Source organism: Hemiscyllium ocellatum, chromosome 3, assembly GCF_020745735.1.
Source record: "Hemiscyllium ocellatum isolate sHemOce1 chromosome 3, sHemOce1.pat.X.cur, whole genome shotgun sequence".
Taxonomy (NCBI): Eukaryota; Metazoa; Chordata; class Chondrichthyes; order Orectolobiformes; family Hemiscylliidae; genus Hemiscyllium; species Hemiscyllium ocellatum.
The window spans coordinates 21823307-21837922 of NC_083403.1; the positions used below are offsets into that span (position 1 = coordinate 21823307).

General features: G+C 41.4%; 1 long non-coding RNA gene, 1 other non-coding gene and 1 pseudogene across 2 annotated transcripts in view; 1 reads left to right on the top strand and 2 right to left on the bottom strand.

Annotated features, from left to right (window-relative positions):
• LOC132831052 (uncharacterized) overlaps positions 1–14616 on the top strand; it is a 116315-nt gene that overhangs the window by 21107 nt on the left and 80592 nt on the right. The gene's annotated exons all lie outside the window — the stretch shown is intronic.
• Positions 9874–10073, bottom strand: LOC132809396 (U2 spliceosomal RNA). The gene has a single exon (XR_009642289.1). It is a non-coding gene; the product is annotated as a U2 spliceosomal RNA (small nuclear RNA).
• LOC132809369 (U2 spliceosomal RNA) lies at positions 10104–10226 on the bottom strand (annotated as a pseudogene).

A 14616-nucleotide genomic window follows, 5' to 3' on the forward strand; every position in this document is an offset into this window, starting at 1 on the left:
CACGCAGTAGTCCAACAGTGGCCTAACCAATGTCCTGTACAGGCGCAACATGACGTCCCAGCTCCTGTACTCAATACTCTGACCAATAAAAGAAAGCATACCAAACGCCTTCTTCACTATCCTATCTACCTACGACTCCACTTTCAAGGAGCTATGAACCTGCACTCCAAGGTCTCTTTGTTCAGCAACACTCCCTCGGACCTTACCATTAAGTGTATAAGTCCTGGTAAGATTTGCTTCCCCAAAATGCAGCACCTTGCATTTATCTGAATTAAACTCCATCTGCCACTTCTCAGCCCATTAGCTCACCTGGTCAAGATCTTGTTGTAATCTGAAGTAACCCTCTTCGCTGTCCACTACACCTCCAATTTTGGTGTAATCTGCAAACTTACTAACTGTACCTCTTATGTTTGCATCCAAATCATTTATGTAAATGACAAAAAGTAGAGGCCCCAGCACTGATCCTTGTGGCACTTCACTGGTCACAGGCCTCCAGTCTGAAAAACAACCCTCCACCACCACCCTCTGTCTTCTACCTTTGAGCCAGTTCTGTATCCAAATGGCTGGTTCTCTCTGTATTCCATGAGATCTCTTTAACTCTAAAAGTTATCATTAAGCAACAACTCTTCACAACTCAAAACCCTCCTTTCTCTTAACTGCTTATTACCTGCCTACAACTCTGTAACAATATGCTGTTCCAATAAAACACTTACTAAAATTACAACACTTTAAACTCAAAAACTGCTCAGCGGCTGCCATCTTGGATGTCTTTCTTCTTCTGGCTGAAGATCTCCCTGGGTCATCTTCTTTCATTTACAGCGAAAATGTTTCATATGAAAAGGTACCTTTGATAAAGAGTGTTTCCTAATTTCTTTGACCTGTGTTGATGGCAGTTACTCTCAGATTTTCAAAATGCCTGCCTTTTTTATATCCCCAACATCAAATCGTCTCATCTAGTCATGTCACAGGTGTTTATAAGCTCTCAGTGCAGAACAGCATTCACTCTGTCTTAAAGATACAGTACATGCCTTCAATATCATAACAAGAAAGAGCAAGCTAATATTTCGAGTCCAGATGATTCATCATCAGGACTATGGAGGTGGCAGCGTTAATGAAACAGTATGGGTATGGAGTGGTGGGGGAGAAAAGGTGCTGCTAATGCAGATTCGATGATCAGAATGTGAGAATGGCAGAACAATAGTGTGTCCAATTGCCAAACTGGAAAAAAACAGACAGTCCCACTGGAGTTGGGTGAGGAGAGAGAAAACATGATGATAGAGAATGCAACAAGTAAAGCTAAAGAAGAGGGAAGAAATGGGTGTGCATTCATAATTTGAAGGTGTTTAACTCAATATTAAGTCCAGAAGGTTGTAAAGTGCCCTGCCTGAAGATAAGATGTTGTTCCTCCAGTTGTTTGCTGTGATTCACTAGAGCATTGTAACATGCCGAAGACAGCCAAGTGGGTATGCGAGCAGGATATCATGTTAAATGACCGACTATGGGAAGGTCAGGGTCATGCTGGTGTATGGACCAGAGGTGTTCTGCAAAGCGGTCACACAGTCTGCGTTTCTCCAAGGTAGAGTGGGCCACACTGGGTGCAGCAAATGCAATTGACAGATTGGAGGTGGTACTGGTAAAGTGCTGCTTCACCTGTTTATACCCTTGAATGGCGAGCAAGGAAAAAGTGAAAGGGCAGCTGTTGTATCTTCAGTGGTTACATGGGAAGGTAGAGTGGGAAGGCAGGGGTGGTAGTGTTGGTGGTCATCGAGGAATGGACTAGGGTATCCTGGAGGAAACAGTCCCTGAGAAATGCAGATGGATGAGTGAGGGGAATATGTGTTTAGTGGTGGTGGAGGATAATTATTTGAATGCGGAGGCAACATGGAGCTGAATCACTGGCTGGCCTGTTTTTTTGTGTTACTCGTTAAGAGATTGATGTTCTCTGGAACATTCAATGAAAATAGCACACCATAAATGCATCTCATTGTATAAGTGTGCTGTAAACTGTATATAATAGAATGATCTAGACAAATTAAACGTTGCCATTTTTATACTTTAGTTTTTTCTAAAGCTATGAAATTTGTTTTAAAAACACCTTCTGTACTGCACTGAGTCATAATGAAACACAAGGAAAGAACTTGATTGTTAAGCACCTTTCGATCCTATCGCAATCGTGCAGACAATCGGAGAGGAGGGGCCATATTGATGATTCCTGTTTAAATTTCCAATGTCTTTCAGTTCTTTATGACCTCAGGATGTTCCAGAGCATTGTGGTGCCTCTGAAGTACTTTAACAGTATAATCTCAGTTATAGTGTAAAAAATAAACAATGTGATTATGTAACTTTCATATGATGGAAACGGCTGGCTCCTTTCCAGTCATAAACAATAACGTTCATGTCGAACTCTGAGCTCAAAAACTGCATGAATTCATGTAAAACTCAGTTATCTCACTTTTTAGATTAAAATCAATCTAAACATCATGGCATAGACAGAGAACACAGGGGGCTAACACCTTCAACGTATTGTCTAGCTATCACCATTGTTAACAGCTAACCTGAGAATGTAACTTTTTCAAAAAGGTTTTTTGATTTACACATGTAAGAAATGAAACTATCATGGTATTCAAACAGATGAAAGACTTAACAGACAATCAATTTTTCAATGTACAATTTCAGTTACATCACATTGTAAATTTTTGCTATAAATTCTGTGTGTAAGGATTGAGCCCTCCATTATCACCCGATGAAGGAGCGATGCTCTGAAAGCTAGTGTGCTTCCAATTAAACCTGTTGGACTATAACCTGGTGTTGTATGGTTTGGCAAAGATTACTTTCAAGACATCAAAGGGGAAGGCCAAAGATTGACAGATAGATTTTGATAAGAATGACTACAAGCAATTGCAGATGAGACCAGATCTTGAAACGGGGATGAAGTTGATGGGAATGCTTTGGCAAACCATTTTTTAAAACAGGGATGGCCTGCTGCCTCACAACACCAGGGACCAGGGTTTGATTCTAGCCTCTGTCTGTGTGAATTTTGCACATTCTCCCCGTGTCTGTGTGGGTTTTCTCCAAGCGCTCCGGTTTGCTCCCACAATCCAAAGATGTGCAGGTTAGGTGAATTGGCCATGCTAAATTGTCCATAGTGTTGATGGGCAGAGAGATCTGAGAGTGCAGGTCCATTGTACCCTGAAGGTTTCTGCATAGGTGCATAGAGTAGTCAAGAAGTCATATGGTATGCTTGCATTCATTGGATGGGGTATTGACTATAAAGCTGGCAGGTCATGTTAAAATTGTACAAGACATTGGTTTGGCCACATTCAGAATGTGTACAGTTCTGGTCGTCACATTACCAAAAGGATGTGGACACTTTGGAGAGGTTGCAGAGAAGGTTTATGAGGATGTTGCCTGGTATGGAAGGTGCTAGCTATGAAGAGAGGTTGAGTAGGTTAGGTTTATTTTCACTAGAAAAAAGGAGTTTGAGGGGGGACCTGTTTGAGGTTTACAAAATCATGAAGGGTATAGACAGGGTGAATAGAGACAAGCTTTTTTCCCAGGGTGACGGATTCAATAACCAGAGGTCATGCTTTCAAGGTGAGGTGTGGAAAGTTTAAGGGGGATACACACAGCAAGTACTTCACACAGAGGGTGGTGGGCGTTTGGAACGTGTTACCGGCAGAGATGGTAGAGGCAGGCATGGGAGATTCATTTAAGATGCATCTGGACAGATGCATGAGTAGGTGGGGAGCAGAGGGATGCAGATGCTTAGGAATTGACCGACAGGTTTAGACAGTACATTTAGATCGGCTCAGGCTTGAAGGGCCAAAGGGCCTGTTTCTGGGCTGTAAATTTTCTTTGTTCTTTGTTCTTAGAAGCATGAGAGGATTCTCATAGAAACCTGAAAATTCTAACAGGACTGGACAGGATAAATGCAACCGAGATGATCCTGATGACCGGTGTGTCCAGAATCAGGGATCACAGTCTATGAATATAGGGTAGACCCTTTAGGTCTGAGATGAGGAGAATTTTCTTCAGCCTGAGAATGGTGAACCTATGGAATTCTCTGCCACAGAAGGTGGTTGAGACCAAAACATTGAATGTTTTCAAGAAAGAGAAGGATATAGTTCTCAGGGCTAAAGGGATCAAAGGGTATGGAGAAAAAGTGGGAACAAGCTGAATGGTGGAGCAGGCTGAATGGTCTACTTTTGTTTCTATTTTCTATGTTTCTAAATTGACTGAGTGTTTGTTAAGAAGATTATGTGGCATTTTTGGGACTTGATCTAACAGTGATAGACAAATTGAAAATGCTACTTAAATTTATATCATCTTCTACAGTTCACGTGTTTTTGTTTATTTGAAGAGAACTTTCTAAACATATGGGAGACTTTCTGAGACATTTCGTTAAGACTGTGCTTTGAATATTTATTCCGTCAATTTTATTTCCTTTGAAAAGAGTCAGTGCTGTGTTACTGTACTTGATAACTTTTAGGAATTACCAGGAGAAGTGGGATGTTTGATTACTGACATTTTGCTAAGGACCGTTCTTTCAGTCAGAGGAATGGAAGGAATATATGAGAGTGGGCAGAACAATACCAACTGCTGCAGAGAGTGGGACATGAGAGTAAGGTGGATTGGTTCCCCACTGCACGTACAGAATATAGTCCTACTTTCTTGACATCTTCCAGCATGACCTCAGTACAGTGTCTGTGCCATCCTGAAACAACTTACTGTGCTACCCCATAAAACATTGGAGCTGAAGTAGGCCATTCATACCAAAATGATTTCTCCGTGGTGGCTGATCTGATAATCCACAGCTCCACTTTCCTGCCTTTTCCACATAACCCTTGATTTCCTTATTAATAAAATATCCATCACTTTCAGCCTTAAATATATTTAATGACTAGGTTCAACAGCACGTTGTGGTAAGAGATTCCACAAATTAATTACTGTCAAAGGAGAAATTCTTCTTCATCTCTGTCTTAAATGAGCTAACCCTCATCTGAGATTATGTTGTCTGGCCTAGACCCTCCCACAAGAAGAACTACCCTGTCAAGCCCCTAAGTATCTTATATGTGACAGTAATGTCATCTTTCACTCTTCTAAACTTCACTAAAGTGTACTGATCCATTAAATATACCTCAGTGATCTACTTGATGTTCTTATGAAGTTCTTGTAAGGCATAGTTGTGATGTTAGGTACAAGACTTGAATGGTTCCATACAGATGAGAAAATAAAACTTTGTTTACAGAGGGCCTCTCATGGCCTTAGGATACTCTTTTTTTCACAACAACTGATCTATTGTAGAATTATAGGGCTGAATTTTCCTGGCTGATTGAAGCATGCTGGTAACCAGGAGGGGGAAGACATTGGGGGAGAGTGTGACGTCTTCCTGTCACCTTGACATAGTGATGCATTTTCAATTGCTGAAACTTAACGGTCTGGCTCCCACTTTCCCAGAAATACTTACCTGGTCTTTGAGGACATGTTGCCATTGAGATGTGTTCATCCCAGAGCTGCAGCCTTAGCATTCACCATGGTTTGGATTGGCACTTCTGAGGTTACTAACCTGCCAGCTCTCTGAATGGGCACTTGGCACTTGCCACCAGCAATACACCTCCACAAGATGCAGCCACTTGGCCGAATGGAGACTTTGGGTCCCCTGCAACGTAGAGAAATATGGCATATAATTTACACACAGCTAAATCCAAAAATTAGCAAGGTATAATGAGCAAATCATTTGATTTTTGCTTTTGGTTAAGGCACAAATATTGAATGTCACACTGGGGAGAATTCCTCTATCCTTATTTAAAATAATGCCATGGAATCTTTTTCATCCAGCTGAGTGTATGATGTTGGCAGAAAGGACTTTGTTCAACATCACATCCAAAAAATAGCACTGCTGACCATGCAGCTCACCCTTTATACTGCACTGGAGTTTCAGCCCAGCTTTTTTTTTGTTTACACATTTCTGGAATGGGACTTGAACCTACAACTATCAGAAACAGGAATGTTGCACACACGGACACGTTTGAAAACTAATGGGTCCTGTGCCTCCCTTTATTTTGAAACTCAGATACATTTTATTGCTAAAAGCATCTCATTCATGATGAAATAACATTGCAACCGTCATTGTTCCTTGAATGAAAGAAGTTTTTTTCTCAGGTATTCTGGAAGCTGAGATGTGGTTAGTTGATCTCATAACAAATTTGTACAATACCATGTTAATCAACCACAAATTTTCAATAAACTGTCACTATTTAACATGTCATTGACACATGCATCAAAAAGACACTTTCTACAAACATCCCAATACTTTGAATTGATGCCAATCTGGAATTTAAGGAATGGAAGTGAATCCAGGGAATAAAACATGTCATAAGTTTTGATATTCTTGCAATACAAGAATCATAATCATAATACAAATCAATAATCTGCTCAGAGCTAGCTTACTAGTGAAACTTAAGTCTTGATCATATAGTTGACCAATGAAGTCTCGCTCTCTCTATTTTAACCAGTTGACTGATGTGTCTCTATTTCAAGTTCAGAATTATTTATGGTGATTTTCAATTAATCATAGATACCAAGTGAAGGCTGGAGTAAGCCTAATAATTAGAGTGAGGGAGACTTTGCTGAAGTGAAATTGTCACAGCATGAGTAACTGAATTTGGGTCAAATTGGGAATTTGTGGCAGACAGAAAAAGAGTGTTTAAATTAAGGTTTATTTCATGAAATGAAGTCTCCAGAGTAAGCAGTGAGCAGGAGATGAAATAAGACATCGAACAAGAAGCCGACTTATACTGAGATCAATGACAGCAAGGTATCATGAGTGCAGGGAAAGCAGCTTATTGGTGAGGAGGTTTGGTCAATATTTCTGATCTTTAAAGTGAAAGCTAGGTCATTATAGAATCATAGAATCCCTACAGTGTGGAAACAGACCGATACTTGGTTTGTGTCTAAGTCTCTAAACTTTATTCTTTTTTGGAGAAATAGCTTGTTAAATTTGAATAGTAAGTCCATACTAAGTCCATAATTCCAAGTCTAATAAATAGTTTTTTGAATGAAGGGATGGCAGGTGTCAGAAGAGCCAAGTGCAGTGTATGTCCCGAAGTCTGCGTGAAGCCATCGCATGCCTTATGAGCCAGACAAACACATCTGCTGGATGTGTCATTGTTGCACAAGCTTGACCCCCAGGGTTTGGAACTTGATCAGTGACTGCGCTTACTGCTGTACATACACGAAGCACAGGATTACATGGAGAGCAGGTTCAGAGAGGTGGTCACACTGCAGTTTAGAATCATAAAGGCAGGCAAGGAATAGATGACGAACAGGCAGTTAAGTGAACCAGCCAAGTAGTACAGGAGCCCCTTGAGTCTATTGTGCTTTCAAATCATTATTCCGTTTTGGAAACTGGTGAGGGTAATGGTTCTCCTGGGAGTGCAGTTTTACAAGGGTGACTCAGCTGTACAGTGGAGTGAGGGAGAAGAGTGGAATTGCAATAGTTATCAGGAATTCCATTGTCAGGGGTTCAGCTAGCTGTCTCTATGGTAGTAAATATGTCTCCAGGATGGTGTGCTGCCTCCCTGGTGGTAGGATCAAGGACACTATGACATGGCTGCAGGACATCTTTCTGGGGGAGGTGAATCAGTCCGAAGTAGTGGGCCACATTAATACTGTGTCACAGATAGGAAGAGGGATCAAATCTTGAAGGCTGATTGAGGATGGAAGTGAAGAAGCAGGATCTCAAGAGCAATCTCAGGAGTACTTCTAGTGCCGTATGCTAGTGAGCATAAGAGCAGGAAAATTGAGTGATTGAATACGTGGCTAAAGAACTGGTGCAGGAGGTAAGGCATAGAGCCATAGAGTAACACAACAAAGAAATAGACTCTTTGATCCAACTTGCCCATGCTGATCTAGTTTCCCAAATGAAACTAGTCCCATATTCTTCTAAACATTTCCTATTCATGTGCTTGTGCAAACGTTTTTTAAATGTTGTATCTGTACTTACATCTACTGTTTCCTCTGGCAGTTCATTCCATATACACACCAGCCCCTGTGTGAAAATGTTGCCCCTCAGATTCCTTTTAAATTTTTCTCCTGTCATCTTTAAATTGTACTCTCTGGGTTTAAACTGCCCCACCTTTGCTACTCACCTTATCTGTGCCCTCAAGATTTTGTAAACCTCTATAACGCTACCCTTCAACCTCCAGTTAAAAATGTCCCAGCCTATCCAGCCTCTCTTATAACCCAAAACCTCCAGTTCCAGCAACATCCTGGTTAATCTTTCCTGAACCCTCTCCAAATTAACAATATCCTTCCTATAGCAAGGTGACCAGAATTATACACAGTACTCCAAAAGGGGCCTCACCAACATCCTGTACAACCTCAACATGATATCCCAACTCCTATACTGAATGGTCTGAGCAATGAAGGCAAGTGTGCTGAACATTTTCTTAACCACCCTGTCTACCCATAATGCAACTTTTAAAGAACTATGTACTGAACCTTCTGAGGAACTAAGACCAGAAGTGGGGCAGATGGGACCTATGGAAGCTGGATGGGTTACACCTTAATGGGACTGAAACTGAAATCCACAACTGTGAGATTTGCTAGCGATGTTGAGGTGGATTAAACTCACTTGTTAGAGGGATGGGTGCCTCAGGGCTAACCCGAATTGGAGGGAAGTAAAATTAGTAACAGGAAATTGAGCAGCTGCTGGGGAGACTAGAAGACAGGAGAAATAAAACCAAGTTTTGAGTATGAAATAACTCCAGAAGCCATCACAAGTCACCTTCTACATACCCATGGAACGTCCTTAACACTGATCCAGCTCCCTCAGAGCTACCTCTCAAAGTGTCAGGATGTCTAATACTCCTGTTTATCTTTTTTTTATTTTGTTAAACAATTACAAAACAGTTTACAAAAACAGTTAACATTTACAGCTGTATACAAGAGACAGCAATTTTACAAGGGAGAGGAGCAGCAAAGCCAGGCCCTAAACCCTACCATTCACCCAGTTTACAGGGAAATGAGGACAAGCCCCAAATTCCAGTTTCAAGCATGACAAGACAGCAACAATGACATTTGTACATAAAAAGTCAATCCAGTTACATAAAAAACAGTGCATACAATACAGACCCAGCAAGCCCCCGTCCCTCCCACCTTCCAGCCACTCTAAGGCAGCCTGCCCCTACGTACCTTCCAGTTCTCCATCCACCCTGACACACCTTTCGACCACCTCTAGGACAGCCTACCCATCTTCTGGATTCACTAACCACCCTCAGCACCTTCCGACCACCTCTAGGACAGCCCGCCCCGGTACCTGCCCGGGGTGACAGCGCTGAGGATGGCTACCCACCTTCCTGGTCTCGGTCTACCCCTACGTACCATTGAACTCTCACCCACCCCGATGCGCCGCCTGGCCCATGGACTGCCCTGAAAATTTCCGGCCACCTCTAGGACAGTCCGTCCCCTTTCCCCTGAGACGACAGCATGCAGAGCAGCCTAAAGCCTTCCAGATCTCAGCCTGCCCCTACGCGCTTTTTGGCTCTCGGCGGCTCTGACACACCTTCCAGCCACCTCTAGGACAGCCCGTCCCGATCATCCCTTCTCAGGATGACAGCACTCAGAACGGCCTACCCACCTTCTGGCTCTCGGGGCGACCAGCATTGGGATGGCCTACCCACCTGCCGGCTAACACTCCTGTTTATTTTTTTTTCCCCCAGCACCCATGTTGTGTGTGTGCAGGTGTGAGACAATTTCCACCACCAGGAAGATAGAAAAACACCCGAGTGGCCAGTGACAAGCAATGCCCTTCACATCAAAGGGTAATGCTTGTAATAAAACAGTGAAAGGGAGGGCAGGGATTAAATCAAAATAGAGTTGGAGGGGGAAATAATGCACTCCACTCCCTGAGACACTCCTGTTTATTTTTTTTTTATTTTTTATTTTTTTGCAAGCCCTTAAGCTCCAAAAATCCACCCAGTACAAACACTCCCACCTTCGGGAGACACCAGCGACCAAACCGATAAGAACAGAAACTACACACATTCCAAGCCAAAAGGCCGAGAAGCGATAACACTCCTGTTTATTTTTTCTTTTCTTCTTAGCCATCTCCCTGCTCCAAAAATCCATTTAATACAAACACTCCCACCTTCGGGAGATATCAGCGATTAAACTGATAAGAACAGAAACTACACACATTCCAAGCCAAAAGACCGAGAAGCGATAACACTCCTGTTTATATCTGTCAGCCAGTGCTCCCTGATTGGACCAATTAACAGCCCAATCAGGGAACTCATTCAGTGAGGCCCACCTGGCTGACCTCATTACAATCATTACAGACAATGCTTTGAAAGTGGATTGATGTGTAAAAGTTATAGCTAAGGGTAAGGTCTCTCTTGGAAAATCATAATCTCATCAAGCAGAATCAGCATGACTTCATGAAAGGGAAATGTTGTCTAATTTATGAGAGATTTTCAAAGAAGTCTCAAACAGAACAGATAGAGAGGACCAGTAAATGTGTTCCAGAATGCATCAACAAGGTTCCTCACAGAAAGTTAAGTCATAAGGTAAGAGTTCATGATGTTGGAGGTGGTATATTGGTATGGATAACGAATGGGCAGGAAATAGCAATCAGCGATAAGAGGTTCTTTTTCAGGTTGGCAACCTGTGATCAGTGGGGTTTCACAGGAATCAGTGCTGGGACTGCAGCTGTTTAATGTAACAACTCCATAGTCCTACTCTCTCATTGGAGGGACATAACTAGTGGTGGTTTAACTTAAAGTTCACCACACCTCAGGTAAGGGGAGAAGTTAAGAAATGTGAGAATTGGACCCACGCTGTTAGCATCACAAACCAGCTATCCAGCCAACTGAGCTAATTAGCCCCTTCTTGAGCAGTATGCTGAAGAGCCAACTGGTGAATGTGTTATTTTAGACCAAGTATTATGCAATTGGAAAGGGTTAATCAACAATCTTATTGTAAAAGAACCTTTAGGGGTGAGTGAGCACAATATGATAGTATTTGATGTTATGATTGCAAATGAGGCAATTCATTCTGAAGGAAGAGTGTTAAGTTTGAAAAGGGAAATTATAAAGGCATGAGGCACAAATTAGCTGAAGTGGATTGGGAAAACACATGAAACAGCATTACTATACGTAGGCAATGGATAGTCTATAAAGACTTATTGCATGTCCTATAGCAGCTATACATTCCTCCAAAGTGAAAAAAATCCAAAAAAGGACAGTCAATAAGGACTAACAAAGGGATGCTCAGAATTACATGAGGTTAAAAACACAACCAAAGTAGTTACCAAAAATAGTAGTCACTCTGAGGATTGGGAGGTTTATAGAATACAACAAAGGAAGACAAATAAACTGACAAGGAAAGTGAAAATGAAATATGAGTGTAGTCTAGCAAAAAAACATAAAATGGACTGTAAAAGCTTCTCCAGGTATGTGAAAAGGAAACGTTTGGAGAAAATTAATGCAGGTCCATTCCAGAGTCAGGAAAATTTATAGTGGAGACTAGAGAAATGGCAGAGAAGCTAAATGATTACTTTGTGCCTGCTTTGACTGAAACTCTCAGAACTAGAGATCTAAATGAATGGTGAAAATGAGAATTTTGAAGGAAATTAGCATAAATAAAAAGATTATACTGGAGAAATTGATAGCGCTGGAAGTTGATAAATTCCTAGGACCTGCTAATCGCCATCCTGGATTGTTGAAGCAGGTGACTATAAAGAGTGTTGGTGCATTGGTGATTATCTTACAAGCTTCAATGGACTCTGGAACGATCCTGCAAATTCAGATGTAGCAAATGTCATCCTTTTTCAGGAGGGGGTCATGCGTCAGTAATAGGGAAAAGGTTAAACTATTTTTAAAGCATGTAGTAAATGAGAATTTAGAAAAAAATATCGTAAAAGTGGTCAGAGCCAATATGGATTTATAAAATAGAAATCATATTTGACAAACTTCTGGAACTTTTTGAGAATAGCATTGATAAAGGAGAACCAGTGCATGTCGCTTATTTGGATTTTCAGAATGCTTTTGGGCACTGTCTCACACAGAAGGTTAGTAAATAAAATTTGATGACATGGAATTAGTCATAGAGTCATAAAGATTTACAGCACAGAAACAGAATCTTCGGTGCAATTTGTCCATGTTGACCAGATATCCTAAATAAATCTCGTCTCATTTGCCAGCATTTGGTCCACGTCTGTCTCAATCCTTTCTTTCATTTACCCATCCAGATGCCTTTTAAGTATTGTAATTTTACCAGCCTCCACCATTTCCACTGGTAGCTCATTCCATACATGCATCACTCTCGTTGTGAAAAATTTGCCCTTAAGTCCGTTTTAAATCTTTCCCCCTCAACCTAAACCTATGCCCTCTAGTTTTGGATTCCCCTACCTTTGGCTATTTACCCTATCCACGCCCCTTATGATTCCATTAAACTCTATAAGGTTGTCCGTCAGTCTCCAATGTCCCTGGGAAACTAGCCCCGGCCTATTTATCCTGTCTCTATAACTCAAACACTCCATCTCTAGCAACGTTCTTTTAAATCTTTTCTGAACCCTTTCAAGTTTAACAACATCTTTCTTACAGCAGGGAGACCAGAATTGAATACAGCATTCAAAACTGGTCGGACCAATGTGCTATAAGCCACAACATAATCTCCTAACTAATATACACAATGCACATGTGGATCGAGAATTGGTTAACAGACAGAAAGTGAAGTGTTGGAATAAACTGCTCGTTTTCAGGATGGCAACTATTCATAGTGGGGTACTGCTCTGATTGGTGCTCGATCCAAGACTCCTCTCAATATATAAAAATGATTTAGTTCTGGAAAAAAGTTAAATTTATGTGGGAAAAATCAAAATTTGCTGATAGTAACAATTGTCCAAATCTTGTTGTATTTGAACATAGACTACTTCAGTATCTAAGGAACCATTAATAGTGCTGAACATTTTGCGATCATTGAGGAACGTCCCCACTTCTGATTAGGAAATATGACAGGAGATGAAAGTTATTTTTGCTGCAATTAAGGAGGTGCCATGAGTGAGTGAGTTGGTAGTGCAGAGAGCAGGTAAGGTTAGTGATGTCGTGGGTTGCTGGGCGAGAGCAGGTGAGGGAAGGTGTTGCAGAGGAGAGTGCTTGATCCTTGGTTAGAGGTGGGAACAGTAGCAGCAAATAGGGTGAATGTGCAGATGAGAGAGGACGTGGTGCCATTCACACTGGCAGAATGAAGAAGGTAAATAAACTTGTTCCTATGGTGATAAGGATTCCTCCAGACTGCTGAGACCAAGTGGCAACCTCATACAAAGATTGTCTAGTCTAATTTCATGCCCTCACTGTTGGCCCTGGAGGAAGAGGACTCCACATCACCCTATCCAGCAGGACCCCTAGCTCCTTGCCTGCAAAGTGGCAGACTAGTTTTCCCTTGTCTTCTATGCCCAGAGCAAATGCCAGGAACTGTGCAGGATAGCTCCAGACTGACTATGATTGTCCAAGTGCACAATGGACTTTTAAAATTGGCACCTGTGCCAGGGATGTCAGTCAATCCTGGGATATCTGATGAGTGGTTTGTTGTCTCAGGAACAGCTCTTGCCAAGATGGGGCTAAGATTGGCTGAGAGGCGTGCCATAAAGCGGGGTATACAATTAATGAGACAATTTGTTCAGATACTGTGAGAAAACTCATCAGGCCGCAGGGTGAAAAATCTCCAAAAAACGTGACGCAACTCACATTTACCTAAAATAAAATTACAATTCAGAACAGTTTCTCTCTATGGACTGCAGTATTCAAGGAGAAGTCTCACTATTATCTGTGCAAGGACAACTAGTCATGAGTAATAAAAAAAAGAAAGAATGCGAATGCTGTAAATCAAAGACAAAAATGTGTGATGTTCTGAGGAAGAGTCACTTGACCTAAGGCGTTAACTTTGATTTCACTCCACAGATGCTGTCAGATCTGCTGAGCTTATCCAGCAATCTCTATCTTAATCATTAGACTTATATGCTGCCATGCTAGCAACGCCCACATTCAAAGAATGGATACTAAATATTGTCTCTTCTTTTATGACTCATTTTCTAGGAAAATGTGTCTTTTAAGTGGTAACTAATTTAGCTAATTGAGTGCAACATTACTAAGTGATTCTGAACATTACTTCAGCAAAATCTAACCCAATTCTTAAAATAATATACAATGTTTCCAGGAAGTTACATACCATTTAAATTGTGCTCCCACCCTCCGCCATGACATCTAGATATGAGCAAGTAATCATTTCAATGTCCAAGGTGGAACTTTGCTGTGGAAAAACAAATACAGGACTAACACAATTTGAGATTTATACCAAGAGAAAGATTTTGTATCAATGGAAGAGGTGAGGTAAGAGAACAACTCTTTGTAATCCACGTGTTCAACAGTCCTAGGTCTTTCAGTAGCCCAGCCCAAGGCAGTTCTGGATTCAATCCCTAACTCCATATTCTATTTGATTGATACCATACAATGTGGAATAGAAAATGATGGCAATTGTAAGCCAAATGATCTGAAATATTAGCCCTCTTTTCAAAGACGCTGCCTGATTTCGTGAAAGCTTCACAATGGAGAGGAC